Below are 12,821 nucleotides of genomic sequence, written 5' to 3'. Positions count from 1 at the left end.
TGAGGTCCCCATCAGATTATGGTGCCATGTGGATGCAGTTACAAAGACTACTGCAACCTCAAAGCTGTTCTTTAGAAACAAGACACTTCTGTATGACATCAACTACCTGATGCAGTGAACTGTGTGTCCTGAGATACACGAGATTGCACTTAATGATCTTTCATTTATACTACGGGAAACAAGACCAAAGAAATTAAATGAAAACATGCTTTGATAGGTTTATTTGTTTTATTAGTTTAACAAAAATAAATGTTTGTTACATTTCCTGTTATTAAATATATATATACACACACAGTAGCTTTTCACTCAAAGATACATAATTAATAGAAATCAAAGGTTTCTGTTTATAATCTATTTGTGGAAAACAAATTCATAGTGGGATTCAAACTTCACTGGATTCAACAATACACTGTCTGCAGTGATGCAGATTAAAGGCATGAAACTATCATACACTTTGCAATGAAAAATTTGTCAAGTCACTGTCTTATTGGCTGACCTATAGGTTTACAGTTGATTTTTAGAAATTAATCTTTATCATACAGCAATTGTATCAGATCTAATGGGAGGGAGCATGTCACTGGATTTCTTTCCATTCCACAACAGGAGACATCCAATCTCACAGTGACTTAGCTCACCTTTTTTTTCTTTTGTTTGTCATTCACTCAATTGTGAAAGGTGACACCACAGAGGATCAAGCTCTCACCAAGTTTTCTTCCTGGTTTTTTCCCCAAGAGAGCCCATCTATGGCTTACTGGCCACCATTTTTAGGATAGTGTGATTTGCTAGGGCTAGCTCCTGCAGTCTTTACACAAGGAAAATTCTCATAGGCCTCATCGAGTGTGTATCCTACACAACATCTGCCACAGACAGGACTTGATTACAAGGAAGTGCACAATTGCTGGGATAATTTAATTTCCCTTTTGTTCCATACCAGCCTTTCCTTAATTTGTAAACCTACTTTAATCTGCATGGAGAATCTTGGCATTTTTGCATGAACACGTGCATGTTGGAAAGAAACAACGTTGTTACAGTAAGAGAAAAGAACACAGGTAATCGGACGGAGGTTTGAGCATCACTCCTCGTTGGGATCATAGTGTAACTGTAAATTGTTAGAAAGATCACGCGCTTGCTGTGGCCACACTGCACTGTTTTATTCTATTGGCTGTCAAAGCAGTTCTCAAGCTGTTTGCAGGGTAACGACACATCACTGATTCTCACTCTTTTGTCTTCCAGAGGACCAGGTAGTAGAGAGACAGGATACAGCAAAAGCATCTGAAAAGAGAAAAGGAACCAGTTTGGCTCTAGTAAGAGACCTGCTACCAGTCAAAGACAAAACAAGAGCTGAAGTGAGGGATGGAAGGTAACAGTATGATCACCAGGGTCACCTAGTGTCGAGAACAGAAGTGGACTGGGCAGCTGGACAGCATATGTAGAGGCTGGAGGAAAGGAGACGGGTGTCAGGCAACCTGCTGAAGGGAGCAGGCAACTTCCTACTGGATGCCCATGTAAGCCACACTGCAGTTATCACGGGGATGCTGCCGATTACAAATGGGTCAAAAATAGGGAAAGAAGTACATGGGCGCTATGAAAGATTCGTTGGCCTTTGTCAGAGCCTACCTATCTTTTATTATAACGTCTACTGCCCACAGTACTGCAGTTGTGCTGCTCCCGAGACCTCTTGTCTGAACAACCTTCTTGTTGCAGGTCAGGACAGAACTGCTCTGCTGTTCTCCTGGGGAACCGACAAATCCCTTGACAGAGAAGCGCAGATACAGCAAGGCAGTCCTCAAGTTTTTTGTGTTAAAAAATAATACTGGTTATTCAACAGCGTTGCTATTTTTTATGCTACTCTGTTCAGAGAGAAAGGCAGTCCTCTGAGAGGCTTACAGTCTACATTTAGAAGATGAGTCACAGGCAGGGAAAGGGACTCACTGGAAGGGAAAGAATTATACAAAGGTCAAGTGATGGGTTTTGGATCTCTTGCTTACGGTCATCACACGTTCCTGGGCAACAGGCATATCCCCCTTTTCAGGGTTAATCCCAGTCTTCCCACGAGCTTTGCAGGTCTGTTCCCATTTCCCATAAGCAGCTGCAAAGCCCAAAGGAGCACCCAGTCAGCTGAGCTGATGGAACAGGCAGGCATTTTGAATGTACTCACACATCAACATGCACACACATGTGTATGAGGATACCTTGCCAAGGCCCCAGAGATCCACGTTTCCGCAGCATCTTTTTGTCAGTTCAGGCATGTAGTCAGTTCCAGATGACTGCAGATGCAATCTGGTTCAGGGTGGTGATGCAAGCCTAAGTTAACCCACAACTCAGCTACATTGCTCCATCGCATGGAAGGTGGCCAAACTGTATGGCAGATCACAAGAGACAAAAGAGAAAGTATTTAGGAAAGCTAAAGCAGTAAAGACATGTATGAGTAAAAAAGCAACAGTAAATAAAAATGAACAAAAAATAAGGATGTAGAACTACAGAGAGGAAGACATCAAAAGGAGAGATAAAGAAAGCAAAAATACAGCAGAGAGGAGAAATAAAATACAACGAATAGGGGATAAAAGAGTATCCAATAAGAAAAGACATTCCATTTTTATTATTAAGTTTTTCTGTGACTTTGCTGCCACAAGTACCTCACGAGCAATCACACATCTCAGCGAGAACACATTCCCATGTCTCCCACGTACATCCTTGCTCCTGCCCTGCTCTCCCAGTACCTGAGGAAGACACCTCTTACTACAAGCCCACAGATGAGAACCAAAGTCAGTCATTCACTGTACATACAGCAAGGTGTGTGGCCAGGAGGTCTCAGCACTCGGGAGGCCTCAGCGCTGGGATCCACTCCCCACCGCAGCCTGGTTAGCCCAGCCAGCAGGGCCGTCTACTCTGCAGCAACTCTGAGAGCAGGATGGGGGACTGCTGGTTATCTGTGATGTGTCACTTTTTTCCTGCCACTGAGAAGAGGTATAGTCATTTGTTTCATTAAATGGCATTCTTGTACCCAGCGCTAATTTTATCCCTTTACAAATACGTTTTTCATTCTACCAAGTCAAGTGCAGCTCTCCCTCCTGTACAGTCATTCTGCTCTCATGCCTCTCTTACCATTACTCACACTTATTGCAGTGAGGCCAGATTCAATAAAGGGCCTGGCTGTTGCAGTGCTGAGTACTGCAGTGTGTCTTTGCCTAATCCACAGCCCCAAACTAAGATACCCTGCCTTGGTACACACTGAAGGCAAAAAGCAGAATACCTAAGAATGGGATCTACACTGTTGATCCTGTTAAGTGAAGAACTCTACAGGAACCAGTTGACATGCCAATAAATCTCTCAAGACACCTCAAACAACAGTGGGTCCTAACACTGGGGTGAGGCAAGATACCTTGCATGGAATTGCCAATCCTGAGCCTTTTCTTAGGCACCTACTCCATCCTCTTGCAGGGGTCATGGTACCCCTCCAAGCCCACACGCTGTTTAGCACTCACCCAGGAACTCAGTTTTCCCTCCTCTGCCTGAAAGGGCTTGCACCAGCAAAGTGTCTTAACAGCATGGCACAGACATGTGCTGGGTGAGGTGCTCTCAGTTGAAGCTGTTGCACAGCACACAGAATAACTGGTTTTCCATCAGCTGCAAAGATGGGAGGGAAAGCCAGCAGGACTGGAGGCGCTGGGGCAGACACTCAGCCCCATCCCGTGCATAAATCTTAAGCATGTGTTAAAGCAGTGTATTTGGGCAACTCGGGAAGCAGGTATTTATGTAACCCTCCTCACTCCTGGCGTGCTCCCCAGTAAGCAGGGGCTTGGGGATCTACGTTTTAGACTTGGGCCTTGACAGCAGAAGCTAGCTGGCTCTTGCTTTCAGCCCCTCCAGTACTCCTGTGGGCCTAACACAAGGCACCTCAGCACTCATGAAGAAGGGGCACCCAACTCACCCAGGCACTGAACAATCACAGAAGAGCCGATCATCCCTGCTCTGCAGAGCTTACAGGTGCAAGTGAGCCAGACAGCAGCAGCTTGAGAGAAAGGGATGGAACTGGTACCATCAAGTGCCATAATAAGTAAGCAACCAAGCACAAATTTTGATTTCCATGTCTCTCATCCTGCAATTGCACGCTTTTGACTATAGTTGCTATGAGAAGGACAGGAACCTGCAAACACAAGTCAGCTTTGAAACACAAGTCTTAGCTTTGAAACTGAGTCATCCAGGCATTTTAGGTTACCACACTGTGTAACAGCTATACACTCCTTCTTGTTTCTTAAATAAACCTTGGGCGTCAGCAACCTGTCCTTCTGCTTCAGGGATTAAAGTCCCAAATTTCTCAACAACAAATCACTCCAGGCAAATGTAGCAATGGAAGCTAAACAGAACCTAAAGCAAGACTGTAGTTGGCATATTAACTAGTTGAGTCTACAGATTGTAAATTTAACATGCCACGCAGATGCACACTGCTCGTTGTAAGAAGGTCTGTTCAATTCCCCTTAAGAAGAATAGGAAACAATGCAAATGGCACTACAAACTTCTAGTACTTTATACAGGGATTTTTCACTTTTACCTACTATGGATTAACAGGCGAGTCTCTTGTAAAATCTCAAAATTCCTCTTTTTGTTGCCATTCCCCATTTAGAGTTCTCAGAAGTGATTACAATGGGGAGCTCCAGATCCTCTCATCATGCAAACCAAGGAAAGGCTTGAGTAGGACGTATTATAAAGTGGGTTTTTTTTAATGACCAGCAACGCTGGAAACCAAATACTTCTCCAAAAAAATTCTAATAGTTGTGCATGCTGCAAATCCAAGTGCAGCATGTGTTTAGTGGAGAGACATAATATGGGCTGTGGCAACAGAAGATTAACCTTCTTCAATCCTACAGCCCACTGAAATGTATTGATTTTGAGCTGAAAATATCATCTGTAGAAACGAAATACTGTGTTCTCATTGTTTAATCCTTGATGTCTCTGCTACCTAGTTTCGTAACTGTAGATAAGTGATACAGATACTTGTCCACGTAAAATGAACAAAGTTCAGGAATGCATGTCCTTCATGCCACTGACAACACTCAGTGTCACCTTGCATGATGCATTCACTTTCAGACCCAGATGATGGACTACATTTGATAATAAACCTTTGTCTCCTCATCTGTAATCTATTGTTCATCCACTGCACTGTATTTTATACATTCAATCCTCTTCCACTGCATCCTTTTGTGGAGTATATTGAATGTGAGACTGTGTCTATAGCCCTCCCTCCACCGCGCTTCGATGCATCTATTGTCCCTGAGAGAGTCTGCTTAGCACAAGCTGGTTCATATGCATGGGACAGTAATCATGCGACATTTCCTCTCTTCCACATAACTACTTCACCTCTTCCATATCCCAGTGGACTAACTTTGCCATCATATCCTTTTAAAAAAATCTGTCTTCCTCGAGTGTCTCCTTAAAGATCCACTTGCCAGACAGTTCTAGTGCCCCTGCCATAACCTGGTACTTCTAGAAGACTTTGTCTTGGCCACTCCCAGTATTTCATGAACATGAATTAGGCTTTGAAGAATGCCCATTAAGTACAATGTATCACTCCTAGTTTGCACTCGAGGAAATGTGAGGGCAGACAGTTCAACTAGGACCCTACCAGGAACAGAAGTTGAGAGCAAAAAAATCTGTTTCCCATCTTTAACACCCAATTATGCTTCTGTATTTTTTTTTTCTTCAAATTCTCCATGATGCTTTAAAATGTCCGGCTTCCAGATTTCCTAAAGAGTTCTACCATTAAAGTTTTAAGCATTAAAGCTGTCATTTTAAATACTCCCTGGGACATTCAGTCATTCCCAGGATTGTATATTGCTCCCCATTACAACAAGGATTTGGATCCCGAGTACCCATCATTGCAGATGGTTGCCCTAACCATAGGCTTCAGCGATGTGGCACTGCACACTCTACTGCCCAAACAGTAACAGTTCTTCCAACATGCACACTCATCCCATACCTGTCTTCTCTAAATACCTCAGAGGTCCTGGGGGGAACAAAGCATGAGCTCTTAGGAGATATGTCTGCTGAGGTAGGCACGGGATTGGAACTTCAGGTTTCCGTGTCTCACACACTTGAACGGGCAAACCACCGGTGCACAGTGCGTCTCACTTCGTGAGGCCCAACTGCAGCTGACCTGCTTTGGGAGACCTGGCAGGACGGACCCCCACTAACACTGGCACGGGAGTGCCGTGTTGGTACATCCCAGCACAAATGCACTGCTCACCAGCGCTAAGGTCACTGGGACCCTGGCAGGTAGAGAAACTAGGGGCAGGAACTGAGGTCCTCTCACAGTTAGATGGCACCCGAGCAGGTGATCTGCGGAGGCATAAGCTTTCTCTTTGGATGCTGAGAGGGCAACTAGATGTTCTGGATGGTAACAGGAAAAGAAGTATTAAACGTCAATATTATGTTGGGGAATTCATGGTAGTAGAATATTGCCCCGCTCAAACAGGTGAGATCTGGCTTCTCTAACTTGATGCTTCTTTGTGCTTGATGGTGGGAGAGCAAAACTCATTTCGCCTTAGTAATTTAAACCAAGCTGTCATCTACCTGAACATCACAATAAGAATAGCGGCAATCACGTGGACTCTCCTTCCACAGAAACACTTGAGACAGAAATGACCACCACTACTCTGAAACAAGTACAAACAACAGTTTTATCCTACTTATTAGTTATTCTGCTTTGATTAAATTTTGAGAGAAGTTGCTGTATATGAAGGCACTGCAGAAAACAAAATAAGTAGCTCCAAAAGATGGCATTTCCTTCCATCCTAGGATTTTCACAAGTTGGAGAAAGACCAGGGGAATGCCAAAATTCCTATTTCTCCTGTTGCTATTTCTATTCCTATAGATGCTGCTATAACAATAACATCCAACAGCTTTTGTACCAACTGTACGACCATTTTAGAGGCATGGAGCTTTTTTTTTTTTTCCCTATGGGAGGAGCTTATTGAGGAGCTTAGCATTACCTCTCCTTTGACTGTTTTTTCTTTCTGGGAGTAAGAAGTAGTAAATGATGTAAGACCAAAGACACCATAATAATGTCCCCACCCAGAAGGCCATCTATTCAGGGGGTGTAAATCACTGTCCCTCTGGAGACATCAATGAAAATCTGAAGATTTACAGCAGCGATGACCTGGCTCCAAAGCATTCCTACAAATAATAATTAAAAACAAACCAACCACAAAAAAACCAACCCAAAAAATGCTGCCGCAGGCTGCAGTGAACCATCTCTTTCCCAGTCTACTGCTACCAAACCAAGCTCTGGCATACTTTGATTTTGTTCAGTGTGTAAGTTCCCAGTACTTTTATATATTGATCCTCTGCTATTTTTACTCATCAGCCAGCATATGCAGCAAAGCAGGTGTATGTGTATATATACATGTGTGTGTTTGAGCATACACATGTATACATTCCTCCCAGACTTGTTTATATAAAACCAGTAAAAGAATGGATTTGTCCTACTCTTAATAACAGCACTAACACCTTATTTTTGTTTAATATTAAAATACTAGCTGTTTTGATTTTGTTATTGAATCATGCAAATGTAAGTATCAAGCTTATCACATGAATGCTTCTCCTTTCCATAAATTTGCTCCTCCAATCAGTAGTATTTCAAGAAGCGTAATACAGCACAAGAGAATGAAAAAACGGTGACACTAGTGGAAGTGCCTCTTTTTGTGGCAGAAAGCCTTGCAGGATGACACTGGCAAATTAGGCCAAAAAATTTTCCTTTGCTGTAATCCTAACACTGTGTTCCCACCATTTCAGTGGGAAAGTCCACGACTTCCTTCCAATTCAAAAAGGTCAAGAGAAGAACAAGAGAAAGCATCTGCTATGAATAGGAATAATTTTCTTTAAAGAATCAGACTTACGATAGAAGAGAAAAATATTTTTCAGGAATCCAGGTTAAATAAGGACCAAGCGTGTCTCAATCCATACTCATAGAATCACTTTACAGTCACATTTCTGCCCTGTAAGCTTCGAGATTCTGTCTGTAGCTCACATCTTACCATCTATTATAGAAAAAATGTGCAAGAAACCACTCAGAGATAATATATATTTCTTTTTTTGTCTTCCAAGTCTTTCATACTGTCTCCTACCAAATGAGCCTTCCATTTTCACATGACTTGTTCACCTCTAGGGAGATGAAGGAAGTTTAATCCTTATAATCCATTCACTACTCTGCTTCAGCAACTAGTGAAAGTGCCACTGGTAGCACTTAACGCATACACTGATGATTACATTGATTCCATCACTTAATTTTCTATTGACCACTGAATGGGAAGTTACCTCCTTAAAACAAATTCTTTCTCTTTGAATAACCTGTGGCAGTTGTGGACTGAAAAATAAAATTAAAATGGATGGCTGAGCAATGATTGCTTAACTCCCTGCTTTGTGGAGATTTCCCAAATAGCAAAAATGCCAAGTAAAAACCTAAAATGTCTGCCTAGAGTATCGTAGCCTTGCTGAAAAGCAGTGTTCTTTAATTTTAAGGTTCTTCTGTTAATTCTTCAGTGCTGCACTAAGTGCTGTATATAAAAACTATACAGTCTAAAAGGCAGGAAAAAAGATACAAGGTCTCAAGTAACATCCCAAGGGAGCTGATTATACACACATTTCAGAATGCAATATTGTCTTGCCCTAGATGACTTTAAGTTTTTCATTTAAATACTTTCCTAAAAATTGTTCCATGAAGACTTCTACAAATAGGCCATCCAGGGACAAGAAGTCAGGCAGCACTGTGTGAGTACACCTTCAACCATGGTGTCCAAACCATACAGTTTGTCTACTCCCAATGTTAAAATCAGTGAGGTAAAGAACATTGCTTCTCTTCTGCCAGCACAATTCAGAGTGTGCAGGTGATAAGCAGCTGATAGCAAATATAACCAAACTACTCTGCTTCTAGTAAGGGGCCCGAAGAAAAGAATTTGATTAATGAAAAAGGAAATTAAGATGACAAAAACGAGCAGCACTTTCGAAATGGGCCCACTGTAAATGTACACATCCATCTCAGAATCCATTTTACTGATACACAAGAATGCAGAATTAAGGGAGTGGATATCCAGGCTTCCCAAGTCAAATTCCCCACTACTATGCAGAACCAAACACTGATGTTCTTTTCTGGATTTATCAAACTTCATTTTACAAGAAATTTAAACTTCTTACTCATTTGAAACTGCTCCAGAATATCAGTGGTCTGATAGTTAGAACTCTTCCTGTAATTTCCAGCAAACTGTGCTCATTATCCCCTTTATATGCATTTGTTTTGCTTGTTTACTCTAATCTTGAGCTCACAGAATTATTTTCCTCCCCTATATAAAAACTGTGTAATTGTCACTTTTGTGTCTTTCCGTTAACAGTCTCTCTATTCCTTTTAACATCCACGTGGTCCTTTTCTGCATCTGTTCCATCCATCTGTTTGAATCAATTTATCTAAATGTGCGTGATAGTTGGGCTCCAGATAAGATCTCACTAATGCCATATACTTTGACATTAATATTTTCTATACATACAGGAAATACCTCCCCTAATGCTTTCTAGGACACCATCTTTTTTTTATTTTCTCAGCCACATCACGTAGCAGTATGCTATCATTCTGCTGCTAACTACACCAACTACCAGTTCACCACTAAAGTGATGAGCTTTTCTAGAATAAATTGTGATTAGCTTCTATTTACATCACTAAATCTCATCTAATTCTATTAATCTCAGTTTTGATTCATCTAGTGGTACCTGGATATTCCAATCCTCCTCCCTATTGATACAGTCCACCAGTTTTGTGTCATCAGATTTTATCACCGCACTTCTACTTTTTCACTAGTGTCACTAAGGAAAAAATTAAATAATTTCCAATATAGTCTTTGAAAAATCCAGTTCACAGCCTCCTTTCCATCAGTACATTCTCTTTCCACCTATTATCTGTCAATGTATTCCCCAAGTCATCTTACAATGTAATTAATCCAAATTTTCTCCATTTTACATAATTTCCTCACATGGTACAACATCAAATACTTTCCTGACAATGAAACATATTAGATCTAGTGTATTTACTCTGTCTAGAAAATCCTAGCATAAGGTAACAAGTTAGTCTGGCACAGTCTGGTTTTGCCAAAACTATGTTGCATTTCATCCCACCTTTCATTTTTTTCTGTGTCTTTTATTTTGCCTTTCAAAAACTGTTCTACAGCTAAGTGTACTATGGCTATCAGATTAGATCATCTGTATTACAAATCTTGTCTTTCTGTTGGGTACCCTCAACTATTTGGCCCCCTTTACATGTAGCTTCCACTGCTTATACAGTATTTAAAGTTAGATTGTACGTTTTTGGAACGGGGATATATTGTATTGTGCTAATGCACTTCCATTGCCACTGAAATAAGAAAACAGATTCCAGTAAAATTAATTTCCTATTGAAGAACTAGAAAAGCAATGGTTCTTTTCAGATGGGAATAGAGCGGGCCATACGCTAATAAGTTTAAAACACATTACAATACATTATTCACATTTTCCTTGTCTTGAACTTTTATATTTTATTTTGTTCTGGACTTGCTGATTTTGTATCTCAAGTCATCTTCAACAGCTTAACTCTGCAAGTCCACACCACCAGGGGTTATAAAGCAGGCACTTAGACATTTATCCCTTTTTTGTGTCTATCCAACAATTTCTTTTATAAGCAAAACATTTTTTCCTCCACTAGAACAATACCTTCCCTAAAAAAAAAAAAAAACAAAACCAAACAAAACTCGTTTCTTTGCTCTCTTTCTTCCAAGAATTACACCCATCTGCGTACACTTTAAGGACTATTTCAGGTGATGATCACTGGCAAAATCTGATGTGCTTTCTGACACAAATACAAAAATGTTTGTAGAGCTCCTTACATACCTCCTCTCAGAACTGAACTGTAACGTGCAATAGAAAACAAACCTATTACAGCATATTTCCCTTTTTTGTTTGATCTCAAGTGTTATTTTCTTTGCACATCTTCATTTATTAATTAACAAATAAATCATGTTTTCTTCTGCATTTCAAGAGAATTACTATTACCAAGAAAAAGAAACTACCTAACAAGAATCTTTGCCGTTCCATTCCCATGAGAAGTTTAAGCATGCGCAGCCCCAAGTTCAGCTAACTGCTGATGCATGGCACCACTATCTTTCAAGATTTGCCTTCAAAAAGTAAGGAGGGGGAAAAAAAAACCCAAACAAAATTTACCAAATTCACTTCAGACTGATTTATTTCACATACTATTATTTGTCATTCCTTTCATATATAAAAATAAGGTACCTCCAACTAATTAACAAATTCCTTTAAAACATCAGAATGTTTAACAGGAAGCTGATTTTGCACTTTGGGCTCACTATTAACATAAATTAAATTAACATGTAATATTTTTTCTCCTTTTTCTTCCCTCCTCGCTTTGTCCTCAGAGAAAATACCTTGCTAGCAGGTAGACTACCAAGTCCTGTTTGCTTGCTGAGTTTGTCCCTCCATAACTTCAACACACCTCAGCACCTTCATGCATCTTAATTCTTCCCTTTCACATTAAAAAAAACCCCAAAACAAATAAACTTGTAGATAAAAAACGAGACCCCCTCCTGCCACGTGCAAGCGTTTGCTATCCGAGCGAGCTGACTCCCGGAGGAGGCCACAGGAAGGCATGGCTCTTCGTTTTGCTGCAGAGCTCACCAGAAAGTGGAAGCAAAGCTCAGCACACGCTGTGAGCCTGTGAGCCAGCGTCTTGGCCGGGGCCGGGGCCCCGAGCAGCCACAGGTGCGGCGCGACGACGGGAGCGCACAGGGGACGCGGAGCCCCGAGCGGGAGCCATGCAGATGAGCCGCACGTGTTGTTTAAAAAAAACAAACTCGCGCTTGGGAGGAAGAGGCTCTGGGCGAGCCTGCCGGGAGGCCCTGCCGGGCCGGGCCGGGCCGGCGCTCCGCCGCCCTGCGGCACCGTGCCGCGGCGGAGAGCGGCCGCCCGCCAGGCCAAGCCAGGCCGAGCGCCCCGCGGCCGCCGGGGCTGGCTTTCGGCCTGATCCTCCACCCCCACCACCGACGGGCCCTCGCCCGCCCGGTCGGTGCCCGTGCCCCGGGGCGCTCCGCAGCGCACGGCCGGCACCGCCGCGGGGAGTTCACTCGCGGGCAGAAAGTGACAGAGGGAGGCCCCAGCCGCCCGGCCCCGGCCCCGGCCCCGGCCCCCGCCCGCTCCCCGGCGGGCACGGCAGGCCAGCGCCTCCGCCGGCACCAGGGCAGGCCAGGGCTGGCCGGACACGCCCGGCCCGGCCGGCTCCGGGGGAAGGGGGCAAACCCGCCACTGACCTGCCGACGCCTGAGGCGGGCACCTCGGCCGGGCTGCGCCGCGCCGGCGCCCCGGAGCTGGTCCTCACGGAGCGGGGGATAAAGCCAGCGCTCCTCGAGCGGCGCCGGCCGGGCACGGGCCGCCCCAGCGCGGCGGCTAAGGGCAGGCAGGCCCGGGGCGCCCGGCCCGGCCGCGCTCCTGCCTGGTGGTAGAGAAGCGTCGCGCCATGCCGGGCGGGCGCCGCGGCGGCGTTTACGACAGCTCCCGGCATGCCGCGGCGCCTACAACTCCCAGCCTGCCCGGCCCCGCCGCCGTTAACCCTCTGCGGCGCCGAGGCAGCCGCCGGCCCCTCGTCGCCCGGCCGCCCCCCTCACCACCCCCCGCCACCACTTCCTCGCGGTGGGCCCTCCGCCGCCAGGCCGCCCGGGGCCCCGGCCTGGCTCGGCTCTTCTGCGGCCCGTGGAGGAAGAGCCGCCCCCGGCCCGGCCCGCCGGCAGTGCTTG

At 44.2% G+C, this 12,821-nt stretch overlaps 1 long non-coding RNA gene across 2 annotated transcripts; it reads right to left on the bottom strand.

Annotated features, from left to right (window-relative positions):
• Window positions 1-212: 212 nt before the first annotated feature.
• Window positions 213-12,461, bottom strand: LOC127017359 (uncharacterized). Of its 2 annotated transcripts, XR_007766572.1 has the most exons (5): window positions 12,339-12,461; window positions 2,788-2,957; window positions 2,193-2,358; window positions 1,989-2,089; window positions 213-1,272 (listed from the first exon to the last, which is right to left on the bottom strand). It is a non-coding gene; the product is annotated as an uncharacterized LOC127017359 (long non-coding RNA). The 2 variants fall into 2 exon arrangements; XR_007766571.1 differs by lacking the exon at window positions 2,788-2,957.
• Window positions 12,462-12,821: the final 360 nt, after the last annotated feature.

This window comes from Gymnogyps californianus, chromosome 5 (assembly GCF_018139145.2).
Source record: "Gymnogyps californianus isolate 813 chromosome 5, ASM1813914v2, whole genome shotgun sequence".
Taxonomy (NCBI): Eukaryota; Metazoa; Chordata; class Aves; order Accipitriformes; family Cathartidae; genus Gymnogyps; species Gymnogyps californianus.
The sequence above is the reverse complement of the archived record's forward strand: the minus strand, read 5'-3'. Positions and strand labels throughout refer to the sequence as shown.